A 12940-nucleotide genomic window follows, 5' to 3' on the forward strand; every position below is an offset into this window, starting at 1 on the left:
GGCCAGTTGAAGCCCACCTCCAAGTGCAGAATTTTATCGCCGTGTTGAAAACCCATTGGTGGCCTTGCACTGTTTTCTGCTCTTTGACCATTTCCCAATTTCCATTCTCAATTCTATTCATAATAACCTACAAACCTGTTGGTCCTTCTTGGCAAAAATTCACACTGAATATCTGCCTTTTTCACAATTTGAAATAATAACTCTAGCTGCAAAACATTAATAAAATGCTCCGCTGGGGCGCAGCTTGATACGACCACAGAGGTCGAACCCTGAACAGTTGGGGCAAGTATGGACACAACATTCAAGCTTGATACAGCACTGAATTTGGATTGTGATTAAATATTTGACACAGCATAGGCTTCTGACACAGAATGAATGTGGTCTAAGAACTTAAAAAATGTTAATTTACCTATTCAAACCATATAATTATTATTTGCTTTTATATATAAATCAGAAATAACCAATTTAAAATGGAAAATTTTAAAGAAAAAAAAAATCCCTCCACTAAATTTTTTGAACCCCCTTATGATTCATCACCCCCAAACTCAATCCCAGCCTTCCCTTTGTGGTATGGTACCTTGCAGTACAATTTCAGAGAGATCCATACAACTTGAACACAAGTTATTGTCTGGAAACTAGAAAAATGCTTGTTTTTAGGCCCCTTTTTGGCCCCAAATTCCTAAACGTTTATAGCAATTACCCCCAAACTCAAACCCAGCTTTCCTTTTGTGATATGGAACCTTGTAGTACAATTTCAGAAAGATCCATACACTTACACACAAGTTATTGTCCTGAAACTTGAAAAATGCTTGTTTTTAGGCCCCTTTTTGGCCCCAAATTCCTAAACGTTTATAGCAATTACCCCCAAACTCTAACCCAGCTTTCCTTTTGTGATATGGTACCTTGCAGTACAATTTCAGAGAGATCCATACACTTGAACACAAGTTATTGTCTGGAAACTAGAAAAATGCTTGTTTTTAGGCCCCTTTTTGGCCCCAAATTCCTAAACGTTAAGGGTAATTACCCCCAAACTCAAACCCAGCTTTCCTTTTGTGATATGGAACCTTGTAGTACAATTTCATAAAGATCCATACACTTACACACAAGTTATTGTCCTGAAACTAGAAAAATGCTTGTTTTTTGCCCCTTTTTGGCCCCTAATTCCTAAAATTTTGAGGCAATTACCCCCAAAATCAATCCCAGCATTCCCTTTGTGGGATGGTACCTTGCAGTACAATTTCAGAGAGATCCATACACTTGAACACAAGTTATTGTCTGGAAACTAGAAAAATGCTTATTTTTGGCCCCTTTTTGGCCCCTTATTCCTAAACGTTTTGGGCAATTACCCCCAAACTCAATTCCAGCTTTCCCTTTGTGATATGGAACCTTGTAGTTCAATTTCAGAAAAATCCATATACTTACACACAAGTTATTATCATGAAACTAGAAAAATGCTTGTTTTTTGCCCCTTTTTTGGCCCCTAATTCCTAAAATTTTGCAACAATTACCCCCAAAATCAATCCCAGCATTCCATTTGTGATATGGAACCTTGTGGTACAATGTCAGAGAGATCCATACACTAACACACAAGTTATGTCTGGAAGTTACAAAAATGCTTATTTTTGGCCCCTTTTTGGCCCTTAATTCCTTTACTGTTGGTACCAAAACCCCCAAAATCAATCCCAACCTTCCTTTTGTGGTATTGAACCTTATGGTAAAATTTCATGGAGATCCATTCACTTAAACTAAAGTTAGAGTGCGAAAACCAATGTGTCTTCGGACGACGACGACGCCAACGTCATACCAATATACGACCAAAAAATTTTTAATTTTTGCGGTCGTATAAAAATAAAATGAATGGAGACATATCAAAAATTTGTTAGAAAGGTACTAGAAATTGATATTAATTTTTAATAGGAAAGAAATATACATTCAAACCACAATCTGTAAGTAAGAATTTTATGATAAAAAATGCTTAAATCAGTATTCCTGATGTCGAGGACAAGAGACAATTTTCAGTACTCATCCACTTGCCCTTTGGTCTCTGCTACAAAGTTATCTCATTGGCAATCATGCCACAAGTACTCATTTTATTATTGTAAAATATTTGGTAGACAGTTGAAAAATTTGAATGAAATTAAATTTTAGTAAGCACAATGTGTGGTAGAGTACTTATACATCCCAGTTCCTTATATGAAATGACTCTTTACTCAATTGCAGAACAGGATATTTTTTACATTGTTTACTTTAACACTATTTTTGTGAAATTTTATACACTATATTTGGTTGTACAGCATATTTTTGTACCAATTAATATGAAATAAGGTATACCAATTTCCTGATGGAAATTAACATAAATCTTTATCACAGTAATGAAATCTAATTAGGTCATAATCAGTCTATTAGATTAAAAAAAGAAATGTTTACCCTTTCAAATATTTCCTGTTTTACACTATCTTTCTTTCTCTTTATTCTATGGGTCAGTATGTGCATCATGATATTTGCATTGCTTTTGATCTCATCCAAATCATTGTAATACTTGCGGCTGAACACTGTCCAATTTGAAATAATAACTCTAGCTGCAACACATTAAAAATAAAGTGAATGAAGACTTATCAAAAGTTTATTAGAAAGGTACTAGAAATGGATATAAATTTCTACTAGGAAAGAAATATACTTTAAACCACAATCCGTAAGTAAGTATTTAACGATAAAAAATGCCTATATAAGTATTCCTGATGTAGAGGACAAGAGACAATTTTCAGTACTCATCCACTTGCCCTTTGGTCTCTGGTACAAAGTTATCTCATTGGCAATCATGCCACAAGTACTCATTTTATTATTGTAAAATATTAGGTAGACAGTTGACAAATTTGAATGAAATAAAATCTTAGTAAGCGCAATGTGTGGGAGATTCCTTATACATCCCAGTTCCTTATATAATTATATGAAATGAATCTTAAAATTTTACTCAATTGCAGAACATGATATTTTTTTACATTGTTTACTTAAAATGCAATTTTTCTGAAATTTTATACACTATATTTGGTTGTACAGCAAATTTTGTACCTATTAATATGAAATAAGGTATACCAATTTCCTGATGGAAATTAACATAAATCTTTATCACAGTAATGAAATCTAATTAGGTCATAGTCAGTCTATTAGATTAAAAAAATAAATGTTTACCCTTTCAAATATTTCCTGTTTTTCACTATCTTTCTTTCTCTTTATTCTATGGGTCAGTATGTGCATCATGATATTTGCATTGCTTTTGTTCCATCCAAATCATATTGTAATGCTTGTGGCTGAACACTGTCCAATTTGAAAAAATAACTCTAGCTGCAACACATTAAAAATAAAGTGAATGGAGACTTATCAAAAGTTTGTTAGAAAGGTACTAGAAATGGATATAAATTTCTACTAGGAAAGAAATATACTTTCAAACCACAATCCGTAAGTAAGTATTTTACGATAAATAAAATGCTCCGCAGGGTGCAGCTTGATACGACCGCAGAGGTTGAACCCTGAACAGTTGGGGCAAGTATGGACACAACATTCAAGCTTGATACAGCTTTGCATTTGGATTGTGATTAAATATTTGACACAGCATAGGTTTCTGACACAGAATGAATGTGGTCTAAGAACTTGAAAATTTTAAATTGGACATTCACCTATTATGGTCCAATATCCAAAATCTAAATACATGGTTAGATTCAGCATATCAAAGAACCCCAAGAATTCAATTTTTGATGAAATCAAACAAATTTTAATTTTGGACCCTTTTGACCTCAATGTGGACCAAGTTGATAACGGGGCCCAAAAATCAAAAATCTAAATACATGGTTAGATTCAGCATATCAAAGAACCCCATATATTCAATTTTTGTTGAAATCAAACAAAGTTTAATTTTGGACCCCCATTTGGACCAACTTGAAAACTGGGCCCATAATCAAAAATCTAAATACATGTTTAGATTCAGCATATCAAATAACCCTAAGAATTCAATTTTTGTTAAAATCAAACTAATTTTAATTTTGGACCCTTTGGACCTTAATGTAGAGCAATTTGAAAACGGAACCAAAAATTAAGAATCTAAATACACGGTTAGATTCGGCATATCAAAGAACCCCAATAATTCAATTTTTGATGAAATCAAACAAAGTTTAATTTTGGACCCTTTGGAACTCAATGTGGACCAATTTAAAAACGGGGCCCAAAATCCACAAACTAAATACACGGTTAGATTCAGCATGTTAAAGAACCCCAAGAATTCAAGAATAAAACCCCATTGAAATTGGTCAAGAAATAAGCAATTTTTACGAAGTATCTTCTTTTGCACAATACTGTGCAATTAAATATTTCTTGCTATTGCGCAATACTGTACAATTGACAATTTCTTGCTATTGCGCAATATTGTGCTATTGGATATTTCTTGCTATTGCGCAATACTGTGCAATTGAAGATTTCTTGCTATTGCGCAATACTGTGCAATTGAAGATTTCTTGCTATTGTGCAATACTGTGCAATTGAAAATTTCTTGCTATTGCACAATACTTATTATATAATAATTTACACATCCAGTTTGGTGTGTATCTCCTACCATATCATTATTATTTGCTTTTAAATATAAATCAGAAATAACCAACTTAAAATGGAAAATTTTAAAAGAAAAAAAAAAGGAAAAAAAAAATCCCCCCCCAAATTTTTTGAACCCCCTTATGATTCATCACCCCCAAACTCAATCCAAGCCATCCCTTTGTGGTATGGTACCTTGCAGTACAATTTCAGAGAGATCCATACACTTGAACACAAGTTATTGTCTGGTAACTAGACAAATGTGTTTTTTGGCCCCTTTTTGGCTCAAAATTCCTAAACGTTTAGGGCAATTACCCCCAAACTCAAACCCAGCTTTCCCTTTGTGATATGGAACCTTGTAGTACAATTTCAGAAAGATCCATACACTAACACACAAGTTATTGTCCTGCAACTAGAAAAATGCTTGTTTTTTGCCCCTTTTTGGCCCCTAATTCCTAAAATATTGAGGCAATTACCCCCATCATCAATCCCAGCCTTCCCTTTGTGGTATGGTACCTTGCAGTACAATTTCAGAGAGATACATACACTTGAACACAAGTTATTGTCATGAAACTAGAAAAATGCTTGTTTTTTGCCACTTTTTTGGCCCCTAATTCCTAAAATTTTAAGGCAATTACCCCCAAAATCAATCCCAGCATTCCTTTTGTGATAAGGAACCTGTGGTGGTACAATGTCAGAGAGATCCATACACTAACACACAAGTTATGTCTGGAAGTTACAAAAATGCTTATTTTTGGCCCCTTTTTGGCCCCTAATTCCTTTACTGTTGGTACCATAACCCCCAAAATCAATCCCAACCTTCCTTTAGTGGTATTGAACCTTGTGGTAAAATTTCATAGAGATCCATTCACTTAAACTAAAGTTAGAGTGCGAAAACCAATGTGTCTTCGGACGACGCCGGAGGACGCCGGACGACGACGACGACGTCATACCAATATACGACCACAAAAATTTTTTTGCGGTCATATAAAAATGCCTATATAAGTATTCCTGATGTAGAGGACAAGAGACAATTTTCAGTACTCATCCACTTGCCCTTTGGTCTCTGCTACAAAGTTATCTCATTGGCAATCATGCCACATGTACCCATTTTATTATTGTAAAATATTAGGTAGACAGTTGACAAATTTGAATGAAATTAAATCTTAGTAAGCGCAATGTGTGGGAGATTACTTATACATCCCAGTTCCTTCAATGAAATGGTTCTTTTTACTTAATTGCAGAACAGGAAATTTTTTTACATTGTTTACTTAAAACACAATATTTCTTTATTTGTATACACTATATTTGGTTGTAAAGCATATTTTGTCCCAATTAATATGAAATAAGGTATAACAATTTCCTGATGGAAATTAACATAAATCTTTATCACAGTAATGAAATTTAAGAAGACCATAATCAGTTTTTTTTTTTGAAAAATAAATGTTTACCCTTTCAAATATTTCCTGTTTTTCACTGTCTTTCCTTATTCTCTTTATTCTATGGGTCAGTATGTGCTTCAAGATATACATCTTTTAATCTCATCCTAATCACATTGTAATACTTGCTGCTGAACACTGTCCAATTTGAAATAATACTTTTAGCTGCAAAACATTAAAAATAAAGTGAACGGAGACTTACAATGTACCAAAAGTTTGTTAGAAATGTACTAGAAATTGATATAAATTTCTACTAGGAAAGAAATATACTTTCAAACCACAATCTGTAAGTAAGTATTTTACGATAAAAAATGCTTATATCAGTATTCCTGATGTCGAGGACAAGAGACAATTTTCAGTACTCATCCACCTGCCCTTTGGTCTCTGGTACAAAGTTATCTCATTGGCAATCATGCCACAAGTACTCATTTTATTATTGTATAATATTAGGTAGACAGTTGACAAATTTGACTGAAACTAGAGGCTCTCAAGAGCCTGTGTTGCTCACCTGTATTTACTGATGCTTTGGAAATCATGTAAAATAAGGTTAAAATCATAATTAATAGTATTAGATATTAGATATTATAATGATACCTAAGATAATAACAAAAAACTGCAAAATTTCTGTAAAATTACTTACTCAGGGCAGCAACCCAACAACGGTTTGTTGGATTCGTCTGAAAATTTCAAGGCAGATAAATCTCAATCTGATGAACATTTTTGTCACCTGTAAGATTTGCTCTAAATGCTTTAGTTTCAGAGATATAAACCAAAAACTGCATTTTACCCCTATGTTCTATTTTTAACCAAGTCAGCCATGATGGTTGGTAGGTGGGGTCATCGGACAAATTTTTCAAACTAGATACCCTAATAATGATTATGGCCAAGTACGGTTAAATTTGTCTCAGTAGTTTCAGAGAAGAAGATTTTTGTAAAAGACAACAAAAATTTACGAAAAATTGACTATAAAGGGCAATAACTCCTAAAGGGGTCAACTGACAATTTTGGTCATGACGACTTATTTGTAGATCTTACTTTGCTGGACATTATTGCTGTTTACAGTTTATCTCTATCTATAATATTCAAGATGATAACCAAAAACTGCAAAATTTCCTTAAAATTACCAATTCAGGGGCAGCAACCCAACAACAGGTTGTCAGATTTGTCTGAAAATTTCAGGACAGATAGATCTTCACGTGATAATCAGTTTTACCATGTGTCAGATTTACTCTAAATGCTTTGTTTTCAGAGATAAAAGCCAAAATCTACATTTTACCCCTATGTTCTATTTCTAGCCATGGCTGCCATCTTTGTTGGTTGGCAGGGTCATCGGACACATTTTTTAAACTAGATACCCTAATGATGATTTTGGCCAAATTTGGTGGCCCATGGTTTCAGAGCAGAAGATTTTTGTAAAAAGCTAACGACGACGAAGATGGACGCAAACGACGAACGCCAAGTGATGAGAAAAGCAATTTTTCCATTTGTAAAGGGAACTCTAGAACGGTAAAAGTGATGCCACCAAAATTCAAACTTCATCTGTGTTTTGTGGTAATAAGCATTGTGTATAAGTTTCATAATATTTGGTTGAGTCAAACTAAAGTTAGAGAACGTTTCCATTTGTAAAGGGGCATAACTCTAGAACGGTTAAAGTGACGCCACCAAAATTGAAACTTGATCTGTGTTATGTGGTAATAAGCATTGTGTATAAGTTTCATAACATTTGGTTGAGGCAAACTAAAGTTAGAGAACGGAAACCAATTTTGGGACGTACGGACGGATGGACGTACAGACATACGTACAGACAGACAATGGTAAAACTTAATGCCCCCTCCGCTACGGCGTGGGCATAACAAACTTAACATTGACCAATGACCCATGAAAATGAGGTCAAGGTCAGATGATACCTGCCAGAGAGACATATACACCTAACAATCATTCCATACAACAAATATAGTTGACCTATTGGTTATAGTTTAAGAATATTTAAAACAGACCAAAACACAACAAGAGTGCACATGCTGAAATGTCTCGCCTTCTTTACTAACCATTGATTTTATGTTGATAGTCCTAAATACAAAGCTTTACTACAAGTAACACATAAACTTAACATGATCCAAGTAAAATGAGGTCAAGGTCAGATAAACCAAACGAGAAATACATGTACACCTTACAATCATTCAATAAACCAAACATAGTTGACCTATTGCTTATTGTATCTAAGAAACAAACTTAACCATGAAAACTTAACATTGACCAATGAACCATGAAAATAAGGTCAAGGTCAGATGATACCTGACAGACAAACATATACACCTTACATTATCCTTCCATACATCAAATATAGTTGATCTATTGCTTTTAGTTGAAGAAAAACAGACCAAAACACAAAAACTTAACACTGAGAAATGAACCATGAAAATGAGGTCAAGGTCAAATGAACCATGCCAGACAGACATGCATATACACCTTACAATCAATTTAGGCATTAAATATAGCTAACCTATTGCTTATAGTATTTAAGAAACAAACTTAACCATGAAAACTTAACATTGACCAATGAACCATGAAAATGAGGTCAAGGTCAGATGATACCTGCCAGACAGACATATACACCTTCAATCCTTCCATACATCAAATATAGTTGATCTATTGCTTATAGTTGAAGAAAAACAGACCAAAACACAAAAAACTGAACACTGAAAAATGAACCATGAAAATCAGGTCAAGGTCAAATAAAACCTGTGAGACTGACATGTACATCATAAAATATTTCTATACACCATTCATAGTTGACCTATTGCATATAGTATAAGAAAAAAAGACCAAAACTCAAAAACTTAACTTTGACCACTGAACCATGAAAATGAGGTCAAGGTCAGATGACACCTACCAGTTGGACATGTACACCTTACAATCATTTCATATACCAAATATAGTATACATACTGCTTATAGTATCTGATATATGGACTTGACCACGAAAACTTAACCTTTTTCACTGATCCATGAAATGAGGTCGAGGTCAAATCAAAATTGTCTGACGGGCATGAGGACCTTGCAAGGTAGACATACTAAATATAGTTATCCTTTTACTCATAATAAGAAAGAAATTAACATAACAAAAAATGTTGACTTTATTTTCAAGTAGTTTCCATTCTCAATTTTACTGAACCATGAAAATGAGGTCAAGGACAATGGACATATGACAGACGGAAACTTCGTAACATAAGGCATCTATATACAAAGTATGAAGCATCCAGGTCTTCTAGCTTCTAAAATATAAAGCTTTTAAGAAGTTAGCTAACGCCACTGCCACCGTTGTAGCTGCTGCCGCAGCAGCCGGATCACTATCCCTATTTCGAGCTTTCTGCGACAAAAGTCGCAGGCTCGACAAAAAATATTCAAACACTGACCAATGAACGGTGAAAATGAGGTCAAGGTCAAATAAAACCGGCCAGACTGACATGTACATTGTAAAATATTTCCATACACCAAATATAGTTGACCTATTGCATATAGTATTAGAAAAAAGACCAAAACAAAAAAACTTAACTTTAACCTCTGAACCATGAAAATCAGGTCAAGGTCAGATGACACCTGCCAGTTGGACATGTACACCTTACAATCATTCCATACACCAAATATAGAAGACCTATTGCTAAAAGTATCTGATATATGAACTTGACCACGAAAACTTAACCGTGTTCACTGATCCATGAAATGAGGTCGAGGTCAGATGAAAACTGTCTGACGGGCATGAGGACCTTGCAAGGTACGCACATATTAAATATAGTTATCCTATTACTCATAATAAGAGAGAAATTAACATTACAAAAAATCTTTACTTTTTTTCAAGTAGTCACTGAACCATGAAAATGAGGTCAAGGACAATGGACAGACATGACAGACGGAAACTTCATAACATAAGGCAACTATATACAAAGTATGAAGCATCCAGGTCTTCTACCTTTGAAAATATAAAGCTTTTAAGAAGTAAGCTAACACCGCCGCCACAAAATCACTATCCCTATGTCGAGCTTTCTCAACAAAAGTCGCAGGCTTGACAAAACCTTAACACTGAGAAATGAGGTCAAGGTCCAATAAAACCTGCAAGACTGACATACATGTACATTGTTAAATATTTCCATACACCAAATATAGTTGATCTATTGCATATAGTACAAGAAAACTAGAGGCTCCAAGGAGCCTGTATTGCTCACCATTAGCCATGTCGGTCATTTTGGTTGGCAGGTGGGGTCATCGGACAAAAACTAGATACCCTAATGATGATTGTGACCAAGTTTGGTTAAATTTGTCTCAGTAGTTTCAGAGGAGAAGATTTTTGTAAAAGATTACAAAAATTTATGAAAAATTGTTAAAAATTGACTATAAAGGGCAATTACTCCTTAATGGGTCAATTGACAATTTTGTTCATGTTGATTTATTTGTAGATCTTACTATGCTGAATATTATTGCTGTTTACAGTTTATCTCTATCTGTAATAATATTCAAGATAGTAACCAAAAACTGCAAAATTTCCTTAAAATTACCAATTCAGGGGCAGCAACCCAACAACGTGTTGTCTGCATGATTTGTCTGAAAATTTCAGGGCAGATAGATCTAAACCTGATGAATATTTTTATCCCTGTTAGATTTACTCTAAATGCTTTAGTTTCAGAGATATAAGCCAAAAACTGTATTTACCCCTATTTTCTATTTTTAGCCATGGCGGCCATCTTGGTTGGCAGGCGGGGTCATCGGACACATTTTTTAAAACTAAATACCCCAATGATGATTGTGACTTAGTTTTGTCAAATTTGGCAGAGTAGTTTCAGAGGAGAAGATTTTTGTAAAAGTTAACAGACGACGAACGACAGGCAAGGTGAGCTAAAAAAAAAAAACTAGAGGCTCTAAAGAGCCTGTGTCGCTCACCTTGGTCTATGTGCATATTAAACAAAGGACACAGATGGATTCATGACAAAATTGTGTTTTGGTGATGGTGATGTGTTTGTAGATCTTACTTTACTGAACATTCTTGCTCCTTACTATTATCTCTACCTATAATGAACTTGGCCGGTAGTTACAGTGGAAAATATTTTGTAAAAATTTACAAAAATTTACAAAATTTATGAAAATTGTTAAAAATTGACTATAAAGGGCAATAACTCCTTAAGGGGTCAATTGACAATTTTGGTCATGTTGACTTATTTGTAGATCTAACTTTGCTGTACATTATTGCTGTTTACAGTTTATCTCTATCTATAATAATATTCAAGATAATAACCAAAAGCTGCAAAATTTTCTTAAAATTACCAGTTCAGGGGCAGCAAACCATCAACAGGTTGCCTGATTGGTCTGAAAATTTCAGGGCAGATAGATCTTGACCTAATGAACAATTTAATCCCATGTCAGATTTGCTCTAAATGCTTTGGTTTCAGAGATATAAGCCAAAAACTGCATTTTACCCTATGCACTATTTTTTAGCCATGTCGGCCATCTTGGTTCGCGGGCGGGGTCATCGGACACATTTTTTAAACTAGATACCCTAATGATGATTGTGGACAAGTTTGGTTAAATTTGTCTTAGTAGTTTCAGAGAAAAAGATTTTTGTAAAAGATTACAAAAATTTACGAAAAATGGTTAAAAATTGACTATAAAGGGCAATAACTCCTTAAGGGGTGAACTGACCATTTTGGTCAAGTTGACTTATTTGTATATCTTACTTTGCTGAACATTATTGCTGTTTACAGTTTATCTCTATCTATAATAATATTCAAGATAATAACCAAAAACGGCAAAATTTCCTTAAAATTACCAATTCAGGGGGAGCAACCCAACAATGGGTTGTCTGATTCATCTGAAAATTTCAGGGCAGATAGATCTTGACCTGATAAACTATTTTACCCCATGTCAGATTTGCTCTAAATGCTTTGGTTTCAGAGATATAAGCCAAAATCTACATTTTACCCCTATGTTCTATTTTTAGCCATGGCGGCCATCTTGGTTGGTTGGCCGGGTCACCGGACACATTTTTAAAACTAGATACTTGAATGATGATTGTGTTTAAGTTTGGGTGCATTTGGCCCATTAGTTTCAGAGGAGAAGATTTTTGTAAAAGTTTACGGACGACGGACGCAGGACGACGGACGACGGACGCAAAGTGATGAGAAAAGCTCACTTGACCTTTCAGGTCAGGTGAGCTAAAAAAGGTGGAAAACTGATTTGCAAGACTGAAGAATGAACAGACAGATGGAGGGATTGCAAACCTTAAGTCCCTATCGACTTCGTCGGTTGGAGACAAAAATGCTAAGTGGTTAACAGGACCTTTTTCAATTTTAATAGATTTGATAATCATATAAATGTGTATTGAAAGCATTAATAAATTTTGTTCAATTCTAAAATGATCGCCGTGGTAATTAATTTTACAGATCAATAGTCAAGTATATTGATTGTTACTGTTAACCTTGAAAACATAAAATCAATTAGCACAAAGACACCTTGTCCATCAGCTCAGGCAAGATCTTAATTAAACAAAATCAGCATATTATATGTTTTTTGAACAGTTGTAAGCTGATTAAATTCACGGTTTACTTCATTATTTCATTTTTTATTCAATATTGTGTACATCTAAATATATGCCACCTCCATTGTCCAAGGCTTTGTCATACGTGAATGCCCACTCAAAAATGCTGAAATGCAAATCAACGAAGTCTTGAAATGTATCATAAAAATGGTACTTTAAACAGTACTATAGATAAGGCCTCAACACATCAACTTAACTAATGGTTAACAGGTCTGAAGATTATCTGAGTAACCATTTAGGCAAAAATGTTTGATTCAACTACACTTATTTATAATTAACCTTTGATATGAATTTGTTAAAAACCTGGCAAATTTGGACAAGTGAGAGTGCTTTATACA

General features: G+C 34.3%; 1 long non-coding RNA gene across 2 annotated transcripts; it reads right to left on the minus strand.

The window, feature by feature from the left end:
• Positions 1 to 454: 454 nt before the first annotated feature.
• Positions 455 to 5579, minus strand: LOC127723501 (uncharacterized). Of its 2 annotated transcripts, XR_007992104.1 has the most exons (3): positions 5419 to 5579; positions 903 to 1708; positions 455 to 577 (listed from the first exon to the last, which is right to left on the minus strand). It is a non-coding gene; the product is annotated as an uncharacterized LOC127723501 (long non-coding RNA). The 2 variants fall into 2 exon arrangements; XR_007992103.1 differs by lacking the exon at positions 5419 to 5579 and having other exon boundaries at positions 903 to 1849.
• Between the last annotated feature and the right edge of the window lie 7361 nt (positions 5580 to 12940).

The sequence above is a fragment of the Mytilus californianus genome, unplaced genomic scaffold, assembly GCF_021869535.1.
Source record: "Mytilus californianus isolate M0D057914Y unplaced genomic scaffold, xbMytCali1.0.p SCAF_13, whole genome shotgun sequence".
Taxonomy (NCBI): domain Eukaryota; kingdom Metazoa; phylum Mollusca; class Bivalvia; order Mytilida; family Mytilidae; genus Mytilus; species Mytilus californianus.